Genomic DNA, 16,499 nt, shown 5'->3' with positions numbered 1-16,499 from the left:
TTTTACGCTACCTCTCAAAACAAAGAGACAAAAGGAGAGAGAGAGAAAACAAAGTTGGAGAGGGAGAGCGAGACACAGATGGAGGGATAGAAAAGCATACCAATGAGGTGTGGCCATGGTGTGTAGTTGCGGTTGAGAGAGAGAGAGAGAGTGTAGAGGTTGTTTTGGACCCTTTTTTTTGCAAGCTGGGTTTAGAACATTCTAGGTTCTAGGCATCTAATAAGCCAGGTTAGGACAAGTGTGGTGTGGCAACAAAATAAAAAAGTAAAGCACAATATCAAAATAACAACAATCACATAAATTTGAAGAAACTGTTGCTAGTTTTAGAGGGGTGTTTCTCAATTTTGTGCCACTTTCCTTTTATACTTATAGGTTGCTTTTGGATAAAAAAAAGTTTTGATTTAGATTGGATTTCAAACCAATAAATTTGAAATGCCATGATTTCAGATTTCTTCCATTTTGATATAGTGTGAAATCCAAATTTTAATATCCATCTATAATAAAAGAGCGAGTTTAGTGGCTAGGCATAAGAATTTCATGTAATGATTTAGAAAACAATGCCCCTATGCATATCCTATGTTCGACTGAGGGCCCGTTTAGATACTTAAAATATCATAGTATATCTGTAAATAGTAGTGAAATAATTTGAATTAAGATGTTTTATTAGATTTTGGAAAATTAGAGAGAAAATTAAATAAAAATATTATAAAGTTAAAAAAAATAATTTTTCAATATCATTTTTGTTTTGAAATTTGAAAAAGTAGCATTATTTTTTGTATTTAGTTTGAGAGTTTTAGAAAATTATAATGATTAGATGAAAAAGTTAAAGATTTGAAATTGAAAGTGTTTTGAGTTTGAGTGATGTTTGGGAATGAAATGTTTAAGAATATATGAGAAGACTTGAGAAAAGTTGTATTGCCAAACAGACCTTGAAAAATCCCAATTATATATATTGATTTGAAAAAAACATCCCTAATATAGTTCTCAAATTAGACTAAAATACCTCTAACTACATATTTGAATGGACTAAACTAACTACCCTTATAACATATCAAATTAGACAAAAATACCCTCAATCCAAACCAAACCAGTCAATAAAAAACTAGAGCTTTGAATCTCCATCTCAGATCTCAATCAATATAGAACAAATAGAAATTCTCATCTTTATCTGAAAGATCAAGATCATCAAGATCAAACTCATAATGGTGTCATGGGTATGAGAACAAGAGACCCATAGCATTGCCATGGGCCAGCACAATCAAAACAGACTAATGGTAGCGCCATGTGTCGATATCAACCCATGGCACTATCATGGGACCAAATTTACACAGAGATGGACCATGATGCCGGCGTGGGTGTAAATCGATCCAGGGATGGACCATTTTTTCGGGATGAGGAGCATTTTACCTCCCATGGTGACAAGCATTTTGACTCCCATGGTGCTCGCTAAGGTGGTGAGCACTTTTGTTCCTGTAGTGCTTGCTTGGGTGGCAAGTACTTTTAGTCTCCATGAAGCTTGCCTGGGGGGTTGAGCACTTTCATGTTTGAAGAAACTCATTGAGGTGGCGAGCTTCATGGTGCTTGCCCTGGGGTGATCACTTTCCATTTCTACAATTCTCGGCTAGATGGCGAGTTTTATAAGAGAGCATCAACTGGTCCAAACTGGATAAATCGACCGAACCGGCCATTTTTGGACCGGACCAATTCGGTCCGGTCAAAAAATGGGAGGACCGAATTTATTCAGTCCAAGCTGCGGTAGCACTATTCAACTCGACCCAGTCCGAAATCTGGTTATATCAAGTTCCTATTGTGGGTATTGGCCTAGATGCATCATCAAACCCGGGCCTATCCCGCCCGGATATTGCTTTGAAAAATCGGGTACCGAGTTTTAAACTCGTTACCCGTGTTTAATAAAAACATGGCTCATCCCTCAAAAGCCCTAGCCCCCCCCCCCCCCCCCCCCCCCCCGGTAGTGGGAATCAAACTCATCTCCATTCTCTATATCCTCTCTCTCTCTCTCTCTCTCTCTCTCTCTCTCTCTCTCTCACACACACACACACACAGAGAAATGGCATTCAAGAACAACATCCTTTCTCTTTTTTCTTAGACGGCCACGAAGGTCTTCTCTCAAGGCTCAAAGCTGAAGGTATTACTTCTGTTTTCTTCATCCTATTTCTTGGGCTCGAAGGTCTTCTCTCCCTCTCTCTCCTCTATCACACACGAAACCCTAGCCAGTGGCCATGAAGGTTTGTTCTCTACAATTTGGGCCTGTTTTATTCCAATTTGGGTCTGTGTAGCTTTTGTTCTTTGCCACGGCTTGTGTATCTTTTGTTCAGGTCAGACCTGTTGCATCATTCTTCAAATCTTTTAGGGCTTTTTCCTTTTATTACTTTTTTTATTGGGGTCTGTTTTGATGAGAATGTTTGAATGTAAGAAGCAGTTTGTTAGGGTTCTTTTTTGCTTTTATTACTTTGTTGATTTGGGATTTATGTGACTTCGAGTAGATTAGAGAGAACTGTTATTGACATTGCCTTTAGTGGGTGTTGTTATTGTGGTGTTGGAACTTTATAGCTTGCTTACAAGATGATGAAAAAGAATGTGCCAAATAAGTTGTTCAAAACTTTTTGTGGGGAGGCTGTTGTCATTCTTGGCTTGATTGGCGTGTAAGTAGTGAAAGCTCTCTCTTCTTTGTTGTATATTTCTTCACCTTGAAAGCATAATAAATGGTTGCATAGAGTTGTTGCAGTATTTTGGGTTGTGTCCAGCCAAAGAATTTGCAAAGTTTGTCTAATTATACTTGACACTTTCGAGCTGTATTTTCATTAACATGTTGGCTTAGTGTAAGTTATTGCAACTTTGATTATGTCAAAAAGCAAAACAGAGTCCATTCAAATGTTCAGTTGTGTGAGTTTCTTCTGCTGTCATATTCCATTCATCTCTTTTTATTTAGAAATGAAGCTGTGAATTTATATGATGTTATAATTGCAGATTAGTTCAATTTGTTGCTATCTAATTCTGCCATTTATGCTTTTGCTTAACAGATTGAAGCAGCAGAGGAGAGGAAATGAAGATCATGAAATAGCACATGTTGCTATTTCATTTCACATTTGTAGGTTGAAGATCATGAAATAGAATATGTTTTTGCTATTAGCATAGGCAATGATTATTCAGTGGGAAACATGATGATTTTGTAATTTATCTTGTAGTTTTGTATTTGGTATTGTAATGTAAAACGTAAATAACAAAATAATGTAAGATGTAGTGGATTACATGCATTTTAATTTTTAATTTTTATATATTTTTATTATTCTAGAAAATGTTAGTATTATGCTTTTTAACATTACCTCTTAGAAAATTTTCACACTAAATATAGGCTTTTATAAAAAAAAAATAATGATTTTCTACATTTTTTTTAAAAAATTTCTATAATAAACATAGGCTTTTACATAAGGGATTTTTCTTGAAAAATCTTTAATATAGTATAGGTCTTTATTTAAAAAAATTATGCTTTTTAAACCTTATTGAAATACAAAATTCTATTATTTAAAAAAAAGGGGTTCAACCCGGAACCCGGAATTCGGGTTTTTTAAAAAGGGGGTTTCAGCTCGGGTCTGATCCAAGCTAATCCGGCCTAGGTTCCCGGATTGGAACTCGAATGAACAGGCCTAGTCTGTAGTCTAGGGATTTTTCACTTTGGATTGGGCCGACTGAAAAATTAAAAAAAATTATATATATTATTTATATAAATTATTCTATAAATTAATTATATATCACAATATTACGTAAGTATTATATTCTTTAATGTATAACTAGAATATATAGTAATAGTATATATTAATCTATTAACATATGATAAGAGTTATAGTATAAATTATAGTATATGTATAAATTTATAATAGTATTAGTATAGTTAACTTAATATGTTAGTATTAAATCACTATAACTACATAGAGTATTATTTAATATAGTATTACCAATTTATCCCTAACATATAGTATATTAGAAATACTACTAGTATAGTTATTAGTTATAGTATTGGTACTAAGTTTATAACTATATATATTTAGATCAATGTATTATTATATTCTTTAATGTATAACTATAATATTTAGTATTAATATATATTAATAATTGTACAATTTATTATGTAATTCTCATTTAATAAGTCACTTAATTTTAATTTAGTATTTTCAATAAATTTTTTTATTAACCAATTTAAGAAAAAATGATTGGATCAACTGGACTGGACCAATAACTACCGGTCCGGTCCAGGAAAATGATGGACTGTTTCTGTCCATCACCAGGACCGGACCGTGCTTTCCCCTAGCGAGTTTAATGCTTCTTCATGGTGCTTCTCAAGATGACGAGCACTTTGCCTCTCATGGTGGTTGCCTTGGTGGCAAGAAATTCTCTCCATAATGTCACTTTGGAGTGAGCACTTTTCCTCTCCACGAGCCAAGGTGGCGAGGTTCATTCTCCTTGATAGTGCTCATCAAGGTGAGGAGCATTGTGCTCCATCTAGGGTGCTCACCGAGGTGATGAGCACTATTGCTCTTGTGGTGCTTGCTCAGATGGTGAGCTCATTTCCTTTATTGATACTATCCAAGGTGGAGAACTTCATACTTTTTCATGATGCTCACTGTGCTGAAGACCACTTTGCTTACTATGCTGCAAGCTGAGGTGGCAAGCACTTTTACTTCTGCAATGCTTGCTTGAGTGATGAGTACTTTCGCTATCTATGGTGCTTGACTAGGGTTGAGCACTTTTGCCTCCCTTGTTACTTGCTTGAGGTGGCCGTCACTTTTGCTCACATGGTGCTCGCCTTGGTGGCAAGCACTTTTGCTCTTAATGGTGCTCTTTTGAGCACTTTTTATCCCTATGGTGCTCGCCTAAGGGTGTGAACACTTTTCCTTCCGTTGTGTTCGCTTGAGGAGATAAGCTTTATGCTACTTCATGGTGCTTGCTGAGTTGGTAGGCAGTTTGCCTCTCATGGTGCGTGTCCTGGGGGTGAGCACTTTTGATCTCCATGGTGCTCACTTGAAGAAGAGCACTTTTTCTCCTCATGGTCCTTGCCAAAGAGCAAACACTTTTACTCTCCATCATGTTTTCCTTGAGGGTGAGCAATTTGCCTCCCATGGTGCTTGTTTGGTGGGTGAGCAATTTTTCTCTCCATGGTATTTGCTTTGTGGGTGTGTGCTTTTACTCTTGCAGTGCTCGCTTAGGTGGCAAGCACTTCTACTCTATATGGTGCTTGCTGGGTAGCAAGCACTTTTTCTTTGCAAGGTTCTCGCCTTGGGGGGTCGAGCACTTTACCTTTCTATTATTCTTGTTGAGGGTGAGAGCTTCATGTTTCTTTACGGTGTTCCTCCCACTGGTATGATCTAAATGGGGGATCCAAATTTCAAAGATCCAAATTCAAATGTTTTCTCAAATGCAAGATGAAGAACCAACTTCGTTGGGGTGGTCATACCATCTGTGAGAACATGGACTTTGTCAAGTCCTTTTTTCTTTTTATTATTTTATTTTATTTAGAAAGGTCTCTTAATACTTTAGAGTGAGAGATGAATAAGCTAAGTGTTGGAAGGAAAAGCCCCTTAGTAGGTATTATTCTTGGACCTTAAAGACACTAAGTTTAGAAAGATATAAGAGAGGAGAGAGAAGAAGAGAAGCCCAACAAGGCCCATGTGGGATTCGGCCAACGTGGGATTCGGCCAACAAGGTTATAAGCATTAGGATTGGAAGGCCATAAATGATTCCTAAGGCTTGAGGTAGGCACCACATGGCAATGAGGGACTTTTTGGTCTTTTCTAGCTAGGAACCAAAGGCAATGCAGGGTGAGAAACTTGTCTTGCATGCATGAGTTTCTAGAAGGTTTGAGTGGAGGGTGATGTCATTCAAGCTAGGGCTTACATGCCCCTTTGCTAAGGCTATTTCTGATGTTGCCACTTGTCACACATGCATGGAGTAAGAGGGAAACTTTTGAGGTTCCAAGGAGATCTTACTTGGGAAGGGAAAACATCATGTTCTAGAAGAATTTGGAAGAGAGAGAGAGAGAGAGAGAGAGAGAGAGAGAGAGAGAGAGAGAGAGAGAGAGAGAGAGAGAGAGAGAGGCCAACATTTTGCATGAGGGAAGGCCAAGGGATTTGTCTTGGGTAGGCCAAGGATCACCTAGGGGAGATTAAGGGGTTTTCAGCCAAATCAAGCAACCCACACACCACTTTGCCACATGGCAACCATGCACATGGTAAGGGAGTCCAAGAAGGATTTGAATTGTATTTTTACCTTTTAACCACCAAGTGCAATGTAACTAGACAAAAGGAGAAGGGAAAGATGTGAAGGTGAGGCAAGAGGGGTTTCGGTTTTGAAGCTACACGCCACCCATGGGAGAGGCTTTTGGGTTTCCCATGCAATCCCATCAAGGGGGAAAGTGAAGAGTCCTTTTGCCAAGTGGCATCCATGCAAAGGCCTCTTGATTTTTCCTAGAGGAATAAAAAGTTCTCTTTATAAAGGGATGACCAAAAGTTTGGAGGTCTTTTTGCTCAAATCTTCAACTTTCTTCTAAGGATTTTCAGCACACACACCATTTCCTCTCAAGCTCTTACACTTTCTCACCACTTTCTCATCAATCAAACTCCACTAGTTCACTTCAACCATTTCGAGAATCATAAGGAATCCCCCTACACCATTCGTCTAGAGGAAGTACTAGAAGGTGACAACTATTTCACCATTTCCTTCACACACATACATGGCCAAGAGAGAGAAACCCACCATCTTCGTTCGGTTTTAGGGTATGTTCACAACCACATACTTTCAATCTAGAAACTAATGTTTTTATCTTCAAAGATACCTTTGGCATTTTGAACAAAGGAAACACAAGTTTTGAAGGGCTTGGGTTTCGATTTTTCTTGGAAAGAAAACTAGGGTTTCACTCCTAGAGAAGGAAGAACCCGAAAAGTGTTTTTGTTTTAGTTGGTAAATACACGGTAGAAAAAGGGGTTGAAGGCCACGACCATAACTTAAAGGAAAAGCTAGGGTTTCTAGTCCTCAAGAGTTTCGGACTCTAGGGTTTTGTTTGAAAAGCATTTTTCCAAAAAATCATAGATGCACACACATGTCCACCCTCAATTTGAGATTAGGGTTTCTCTAGTGGTTTCGATATGTCTTGCATGTGTTTTTCAGATTTTTGCTAAGTTTATGCCATCGGATTTTTGTAAGTTAAATTCTAACTTACTTTGAATAACCCTTGTATATATATTTTGAACTCTTGTTTGTTACTTCTTTGGTTGAATCTTGCTATATTGTAGAGTGTTTATTTGGTTTTAATATAAAGATGAAATGCCATAATTGGATGATGATATGTTAATGTATATCTTGGATATGCCACGATTAGGGTTTCGGCTTTAACCTATTTATATGTCATGTGTGCTTGTTTTGATCCATGAATGTGTGTAAGCATGTGAATATGAAGTGTGATGATGAAAATCCATGTTTGGAGGACTTGGACGTTTTGGCCAAGGCTATATTGAGGGAATCCGAATCTGTTTTGGATGGGAATATTTCATGTGTGTTTATATGTATTCATCTTATAATTGCATGTTCTAATATTTTCAAGCCATATTGTGAGATGTACATGGTGATTTGGCTCATATGTGTTTCGGGTTGTCCATATTTGTATGAGTTGGATGAATTGCTATGTTATATTTTATGCATTGGAGTCTATATTTTACAAAATGAAGAGTCAAAGTAATTTTTATCACGACCCCAAATCACTACGAAAAAAGGCTAAATTGGCGGCGTTGGTTATACGCCAGCAACTATCCTAAAAAATACTGCTAATTAATTTGCGGCGTTTTTCTAACGGCATAACCGTCCGCCGATAGTGGAGGGTCGCTATTTTCATTGTTCCAGCGTTTGCGCAAACGCCGGTATTTTTAAATCTCATTAGTGGCGTTTGTTTTAATTGAGCGGCATTTCTTGAAATGCCACCACAATATCCACATTAACAGCGTTTCTAGAAACGCCGCCAATTTATCGTTGCCATCCCTAGCATATACTAGCGGCATTACCATAAACGCCGCTGCTACTACATTACCGACGCATCATACAGCTTTGCGGCATTTATTTAAATGCCACTAATATTACATTGGCGGCGGCACATTGAATTTGTTAACGGTTTATATGACCGCCACCACTTTTTAAAATACTAGCGTTACGATAAATGCCTCTACTAGTAATTTGGCGAATTTATTAATGGCATTTATTTAAACGCCGTCCCATTACATTGCCAACGCATCATATAAATTAATGGAATTTATTTAAATGCCACTAATAGTATATTGGCGGTGGCACATTGAATAATTTAATGGCATTTATCTAAACGCCACCAATAGCCTAATTTAATGGCGATTATCTAAACGACGCCACTAGTACACTGTCGGCTCATCATATAATTTGGCGACATTTATTTAAATGCCGCTAAACACCGCTACGAATACGTTTGTTGCCAACACATTTTTTAAATTAACGACAATAATTTAAACGCTGCTACGAATACGTTTCCAGTGCATTGCATTAATTAATGACGTTTAAAAGGCACAAATAATATGATATACCACAATAAAAAAAATATAATATATAAATTAGTAATAAATATGATATAATGGATAATTATTCATATAATAAAAAAAATTACAAATCAAATCACATGAAAGTTCTACATGGATAATTCTTTTTCTTCACATTGTACTTGTCATTAGCTGTAGAACCATTTCTTTCATGGATAGTTCACATTTATCCAATAATTCTTTGAAATTGTTATGCAGTCGTTGAACCTGGAAAAGATTAGAACAGTCATACTAGATTAATAAAAAGAGCAATATATGTTAAATGAATAATGGATGAAGTAGCAAATGCGATTGAGAATGAAGCTAATATATATCATGTTAATGGTTCTAAGAGCACTAATATTAGATTCATCAAAGTCATCTTCAAAATTTGATAAAAAGTACATATTTTTCATAAATTCAAAATTTCCATATACATAACCCCATATTGAATTACCCATTTGATTAATCAAAATAATAATATAATATTTTTTTTAATAATAATATTTTTTTTTTCATTTTTTGCAACTACACTAACAATATTTTTAATTAATAATTTAATTTATACTTACATCATTGTTTCCCAACTAATTTTTTTTCTCAACCTAATTATCCAACAAACACTTTTTCAATTATTCTTCTACCCAACAATTAGATATATAATTTTTGAAACTAACAAACATATTTGTTTAAATGATTACAAGAAAGCATTCTGTTCTGTTTGTGATTCTTTTCATACAAATGACCTTTACTTGTTTCATCTAGACTAACTCTACGATTATTTGGTTCCATGAATGCCAATCATTGCACTTTTGTGCCTACATGAATTATTTAGAATGCTTAATGTTTAGTTGACTACCAAAACCAAAGTACGAAATACACATATAGAAGACCACAGAGCATACAGACAAAGCAAACTCCCTTTCAGATCTTAATACAGACCAACTTATTCTTGAGCATACATTCTGCAAACCCCATTTCAACAATATGCCTTCCCCACCACCACTTATCAAACCAGTTTCAAAAATAAAGCAAACAATAGATATGAAAATGTATCAAATCCAACTTTGACCCAAGCTAACTGAGATCTTTGTTGCCAATTGGAGCTGAAAGCTCCAAAGGGAATTTGGGCTAAGTCCAATACTATAAGAATCAATTGATGCATGAGGATAAAGATACTGAACATTCAGTTGAGGTACAATATAGAGAAAATGTCAAATATTTAACCATTAAAATGTCAGTCAAATATGGACAATAAATTCATAAGAGTTATATCTCACATTAATTAAAATTCATCATTATGGTTAAGAATTTATACTAAAAAAGTATAGATCTAACTGATATTAATTGTAATATCCACAATGAGCACACAAAAATGGAAAAGCTAGAATCAAAAACCCAAATTGGCTCTGTGTGCCATTGCTTCACATCCCCAATGGTAAATTTCAAAAACGTTTGTAGCTAACTATCAAGAACAAAAGCTTGCTCATTCAAATGTACATTATGCAAACCCATGTATGAGCAACAAACATATTGCCAAAAGACACTGAAACTACAAGTTTTGGGAAGTTAACAAGGGAAGCAAACCCATGTGATAGAATATTTTACTTTCCTATAGGACAAACAAAGAATAAGTCCATTGCTCTGACTTTCTTTCAAACAGGCCCTTAGGGTGAAAACCAAGTAGTTTAGAGAGCATAATTAGAATCTACCTCATCTAAGTGTACGATTCTTGCTATCTGAAGCATCACTTTCAACGTAGCACTTATCCAACTAGGAAATGAAGAGCTCTTGAGAGAAACCCTTATCCAAATCAATAGGTGTTTTACTTTGGCCCTGTCACTGTTAAAAAGTTTCTTTATGACTGGATACTTCTACAACACCTCTCTGATATATCCTTAACGCACAGTAGATACATGCAAAAATGATTGAATCATGTCATTCTTTCAATTTAATAATAAAAGACTACTTTTAGATAGAACATAAGTCAATTCTGGCATATATATAAAAGTTAGAACTAAGGCCAATCTTAAGAAGCATAAGTCATATATAGAGATAGTGAAATATACTCCACGAGGTAGAGGATACCATATAAATTCGTGGCTGTCTCAGACAATGATATATTTGCTAGTAAAACTACATATGAACAATAAGACCACCACATTGTCTGTTTCTTTGGGACTTTTTATATTTATAGACAAGTTCCGCTTCTGACTCCATGCTTCACAGTGGTAGTGTGTCTACCATGTTTTGTTGTTCTTACTTTTTCTTCCCTTCAGCATTTCTTTTTCCATGATTTAATAACTACGCACAAAGAAATTCTCCTCATAATGTAATATCTACAATTGAAATCTTCAAAAAGTGACAAGTATATGCAGAAGATTTCTAGTTTCAAGGAAGTCAAGTGGTATCTTCTCAGTAACTTACTTGAGAAGCTCAATCCATTTATCAGCAATTGCCATGTGAAGCCGGTAATCAAAGCCCACACCACCATCTTGGACAGGAATACAGAATGCTGGCAGTCCACTGACCTGTAGAAATTTACACCCTTATGCAATAATATTTAGAAATAAACAATACGAACCCTGTAACAGATATCATTAGTTAAATATAACTAAAACTACTAAATTTGCTATCGACATTCTACAGTATCAGAATATGACTTAGAAAACATAAAGATGCTTAATTTGATTCCAGTTGGATGACATACATCTTCACCAATGCTAATAGCCTCGGGATAAAGTCCATGAATGACATCATTGACCAGCATCAGGTAAACCACAGCATCCACATCAGTTGCAAATCCAACTAAGATGCTTTACCAACTAAATCAAAAATTGAAGAAATGAAACAGATTCACTGTCCTGAAAATTCACTTTCAATTCTCATCAATAGCGTCTGCTTGCTCCGCACTAGAGGTTGACTCAATTGATGTGTCTTCAAACTTTACATTCTCCTCTACTCATAGTTTAACAAATTGTTTACTCCATGCCACCCGAAGTGGTCTTCCCATAAACATTTGCAGGGAAAATTCTCAGAAGCTCTTAACTAGGAATAGCTTTAAAAAATTCAGATAGAATGGAATCTGGGCATAATATACATGCCCCCAACCATATTCAGAACTCATAAATGCAAAGGATTCAGCACAGCCAAATTACCTTCCTTTGGAAAGCAAGAAGAGCTTCATCAGCATCTTTCTTGGATTTGAAAGCCACAAATCCATACCCAGAAGACTTTCTTGGGTTTTCATTAAATATAACTTCGGCAGAAATCACGTTACACCCTCCGAACTAAAGAACTCTCTAAGATCTTTAGACCTTGCTTCAAAAGGTAAATTAGCCACAAACAAGTTGAATGTTACTAGCTTTGGTTGCACACGAGAGGAAGGGGAAGGTTCTTCTTTTGTGCCCTGGCATAATTGACCTTTATAGTGCGGCCCTCTTAACTCCTAGCAAACAGAAGAAAAACCAGTAATTCAACAAGAAGACAAAGAAAAGGAAACAAAATTGTCACAGAAAAAGTGGTAGAATGTTAACTAAAGTTTGAATCCGATCCAATGTTTCTAATAATAAGATCCTGATATGGAAAAACCAGCATAAACGAACTTTATAAACAAACACACACATACAGGCATGAATGAGCCACCATAAAAGGCACAAACAAAAACAGACGGCCACCATTTTCAATGAGTTAAATTGTTACAAACACTTGATACAGACTAGTCTTCCAATTTTTCTTAGGTGTACCAAATGATGCAAGAATTTGAAACTAACTATTCTAATTGCTTTCTTTCCTGGAATACTCTTATCTCAGCAACCCGACTAATCGAAAACCTAGAGGCATATGAAAAAAAAAACTAAAACTAAAAAAATAGCATGCTTACATACGATTCGAGATTATTGAGAGCCGTAAGAGCCTCCTCAGGTGAACCCATGGTGACAAACGCCAAACCTCTATTTCTGATCTTGTTATGCATAGAAAGCTTCACCACCACAGAAAAACACCACAAACCCAGATCAGGAAAACAAACAAAAACCATAACCCATCTGAGACAACAGATACAATATTGCTAAAACAAAGAAAAAGAAAACCTCCACATCTAGCATGGTCTCGTGCTTATCAAAAAGAGCACAAATGTCTTCAAAGGTACAATTCCAAGATATGTTCTGGGCAATCAATCTATTTCGGGAAAACTCTTTGACCACTGTCTCGGATTCTTTACTTTGGGCTGAAACAGAATCAAGAGCTTGTTCTTTCACTGTGGAAGAGAAGTGCAAGACGAAGTTCTTTACTCTTTTACTCTTGACGGAAAGGGAATGGAGACAGAGAAGGGATGGAAAGCAACGAGTTGAAGAGGAAAATGGCGACGAAAAGAAGGTGATGAAGAGAGAGAGAGAGAGAGAGAGAGAGAGAGAGAGAGAGAGAGAGAGAGAGAGAGAGAGAGAGAGAGAGAGAGAGAGAGAGAGAGAGAGAGAGAGAATGAGAGGGAATGGAGTGCTGGTGAACAAAAGAGTCTATGAGGTGCTTATACGCACCAGCACGGGCACAAGAGGGGATTTTAACTTTGTTTGAAATTTTGAGAGGGAGTGAGGGCATGAGGAGCCGCCAAAGTTGAAATTGTCAACCTGCATTTGCTTTGAACAATTTTAACCATTTTATTATTAACATATTATTTATACACACAAGATATTTTAATAAAATAATAATTTTAAACAATATAATTGAGCACATTTACTTCTAAAATTTTATACTTTTATTTGGTTTAAAATATAATTTAATGATAATAACTAAATACAAAACATTACTTCGCTGGATTTTAAAAATAATAATAATATCTGATGAACAAGATTAAAAGATAACATGTCAATAGCATCTCCAATAGCTTTAACAATGTAGATAAGGTCATAATAATATATTATATTAATATTTTATACTTTTATTTGATTTAAAATATAACTCAATCCTCATTCTCTTCCTCTTCATTCTCTTCCTCTTCTTCATATTCTTCTTCGGCTTCATCACCTTTCTTGCGCTCTTCATCATCTAATTAATTTTTTCCTGAAGCCTACATATAAATTCTAACGAGGGTTGGTTCAAAAAGTTCAAAACAAATTCGATTGACATCAACCAAAAATATGTGAGTGTTAACATGTGCAAGCATAAAGGTGTTCACTAAATTCTATAACTCAATTAATTCATTCCGCATTTTATCAAACTCCATATTAGATATACCTTCTTACATAGAATTAGTTAGTATCGAATGCTAACTAACTTGCCTAGCAGGGCCCAATTAGCAATTTTTACCTTGGATATACAATCTTCTTGCCAGTTATTTTATTTTATTTTTTTATTTATTGAGAGTTGTATTTTCAATCGCATCATTTTCTTTTGTTTTATTGAGAAAAATAATTCAATTGAGCGAATTAGAAGCCTCAAGAATATATCTCTGCTTTCAAATTTGGCTGCCAAGAGACAGCACCAGCTTTCATGTTATGCCTTCCTGTAAGGTCTACTATTTTACAATAAAAGAGCATGTTTCTTCTATAGTTTACACTTATATCTCTGGTGATCGCCATATTAGATTTTGATCTCGTGCGATTATCACATTAAAATTTTTGAAGAAATTAAGTGGATATGATAATCTAAAAAAATTAATGCGACTCTTAGGCATATAGAACACTATCTTTAAGGTAATAATTGCTCTCACTCAAAAAAGTTTGTTACCGAGCTACAAGCAATTCACCTTCTAGATGCAACAAAATCACCAAATACAAATAACAATTTTGAAATTTTTCCTTAAAAGTTTCTCAACAAAATTGTGTAAATGACTAAGAAAATAGGAGAATAGAATAAAAACATTTGTGGGTTACATCCTCTATTTATGGAGAATAAAATAACAGCTTGTGAAAAATTACAACTCTTTATTTATAACTTTTCAACTGGTAGTTATTAACTTAAATGACATAATATTTGTGAAAAATCGCTCATTTTTCTCTTGATTGATCACAAGTCTCATCTACGCGATTTAAATACCGAAGTTTTGTTTTTAAACACAGTGGATGATTTTTAAATGAAGCCCACTATTTTAAAGTTTTTGAAATATTTTAAATGTCTAAAATTATTTTAAAGATGGGTATTTTTGGTATTTTTGAACCAAGCCCATATTTTCAAGTTAATTTTTTTTTTTTTTATATTGTGAAGCCCGAAAATAATATAATTAGAAAATTATTTTTATTTAAATGATTTTATTTCTTTAAGAATATTATTTGATATTTATTTTTTTATTTTATGTTAAAAATTCTATTCATTTAGATAGATTTAATTCTCCTAAAATATATTTAGTGAACTCCATTGTTATATTTTATGATGAAATATATTATTTTGTGATTTTATAAAACAAAGTTTGATTTTTAATTTAATCCTATTGCATTTTATTTCATTTATCTATTATTTAATTTATTTATTTTTAAGTGTTTAAATCTCTACCCATAGATCACGTTAGAAACCTTAGGATGAAAGGCCTAGATTAAAACCCTAGATGCCTTTCACTTTCCTCCCTTCCCTCTCTCTTCTCCCATGCCCAGCCGTTGCCCCCCTCTTCCCTGATTCCCTTTCCCCGACGCCTCCCTGCGCAGCCAGCTGCCCCACCACAGCGCTGTCGTAGACCCACTCTCAAGGCCTCACCAGCGACCCTCTGATCCCTTCCCCCTCCGCGGATCTCTCTTCCTGAAGCCCATGCCATCTCTCCCTCTCCCCGTAGCCCCTTCCTCTCCCTTGGGCTCTCGTCGCTGCCGCAACTTAGCCCAAATCGTGGCGCCAAGCCGTCGTGAGCCTCCCCCACGTTGAGCGCCACCTCCATCCAATGACCGCCAGCCCCCCGTGTCTCTCCCTCTCCTCCTCTGTTTTCTCAACCCACGGCCCTCGCCTTCTCGTGCCGCCGTGAACTGCCACGTCAAGGTGTGGGGATCTCAACCAACACCATCCATGGCCACCCAGGGTCAGTCCCGTGCCCCAGCTAGTCGAGGCCTTTCCTCTCTCTCTTCCCTCCATCGGCCTCCAGCACACACTCCCTCCCTCTCTCTCTCTCTCTCTCCACCGTACATCGCCACACTACAAGGCCAACGATCTCTCTGCCTCGCCATACACGGCCATCTAGCACCACGATTCCCCATCACACAACCAGAGTCTTCCACCCCACACAACATCCTTGTTTCCTTCAAAAGCTCTATGACCAGCCATCAACCACCGAGAACCACCACGGACAGCAAGAAAAACCAAGTCATCCGCAGCCTATCCCAAACAAACCAACCATTCATTGGATCCCCCTTTCCCCCTGAGTTCTTTACCCCCTGTTTCACAGCCCTAAGCTGACCACCGTGAAGAACTAGCAAGCAGCAGCAGCAATTCAGCCTCATAATTTTGTGTATAAATCTCTCTCTCTTTATCACAAGAATTGCTATGTTTGTGAAGTTGAAATGGAATATTGGGAAATGTGTTGTGTTGTGATCTATGAACGGAGGGGTTGTAATGTGGCGATGTAGTTGAATTGGGGCACTACTATGTAGTTGTATTGTGATTGTAAATAGTGTGAAGTAACGGGATTAAGTGTGAAGTATTGGGATGGTTGTGCTTTGTGAGTTTATGTCCAACTTTCTCTTATGTATAGAGCTATCTTCGATGAAAATTCCTCTCATATTTGTATAGAGCTATGTTGATTTCTGTCCAAGTTTCTGTCCAGCATATGGTTTTTGTCAATAGTTGCTTGAATTTGACCTTTCCAATCTCAAACAACTACTCCAACCAAAATGACAGTAAATTTATATAGAATTTTAAGTGTTTAATTAGACTATTATGGTTATTAGCATTAAATGACTATTGAAAATATAATTTTTTAAT

The 16,499-nt window shown here is 36.1% G+C and overlaps 1 pseudogene; it reads right to left on the bottom strand.

Annotated features, from left to right (window-relative positions):
* Positions 1-11,026: 11,026 nt before the first annotated feature.
* Positions 11,027-15,462, bottom strand: LOC122306307 (annotated as a pseudogene).
* Between the last annotated feature and the right edge of the window lie 1,037 nt (positions 15,463-16,499).

This window comes from Carya illinoinensis, chromosome 4, assembly GCF_018687715.1.
Source record: "Carya illinoinensis cultivar Pawnee chromosome 4, C.illinoinensisPawnee_v1, whole genome shotgun sequence".
In the NCBI taxonomy this organism is placed as follows: Eukaryota; Viridiplantae; Streptophyta; class Magnoliopsida; order Fagales; family Juglandaceae; genus Carya; species Carya illinoinensis.
This window is presented reverse-complemented; position numbering and strand designations above follow the sequence as displayed.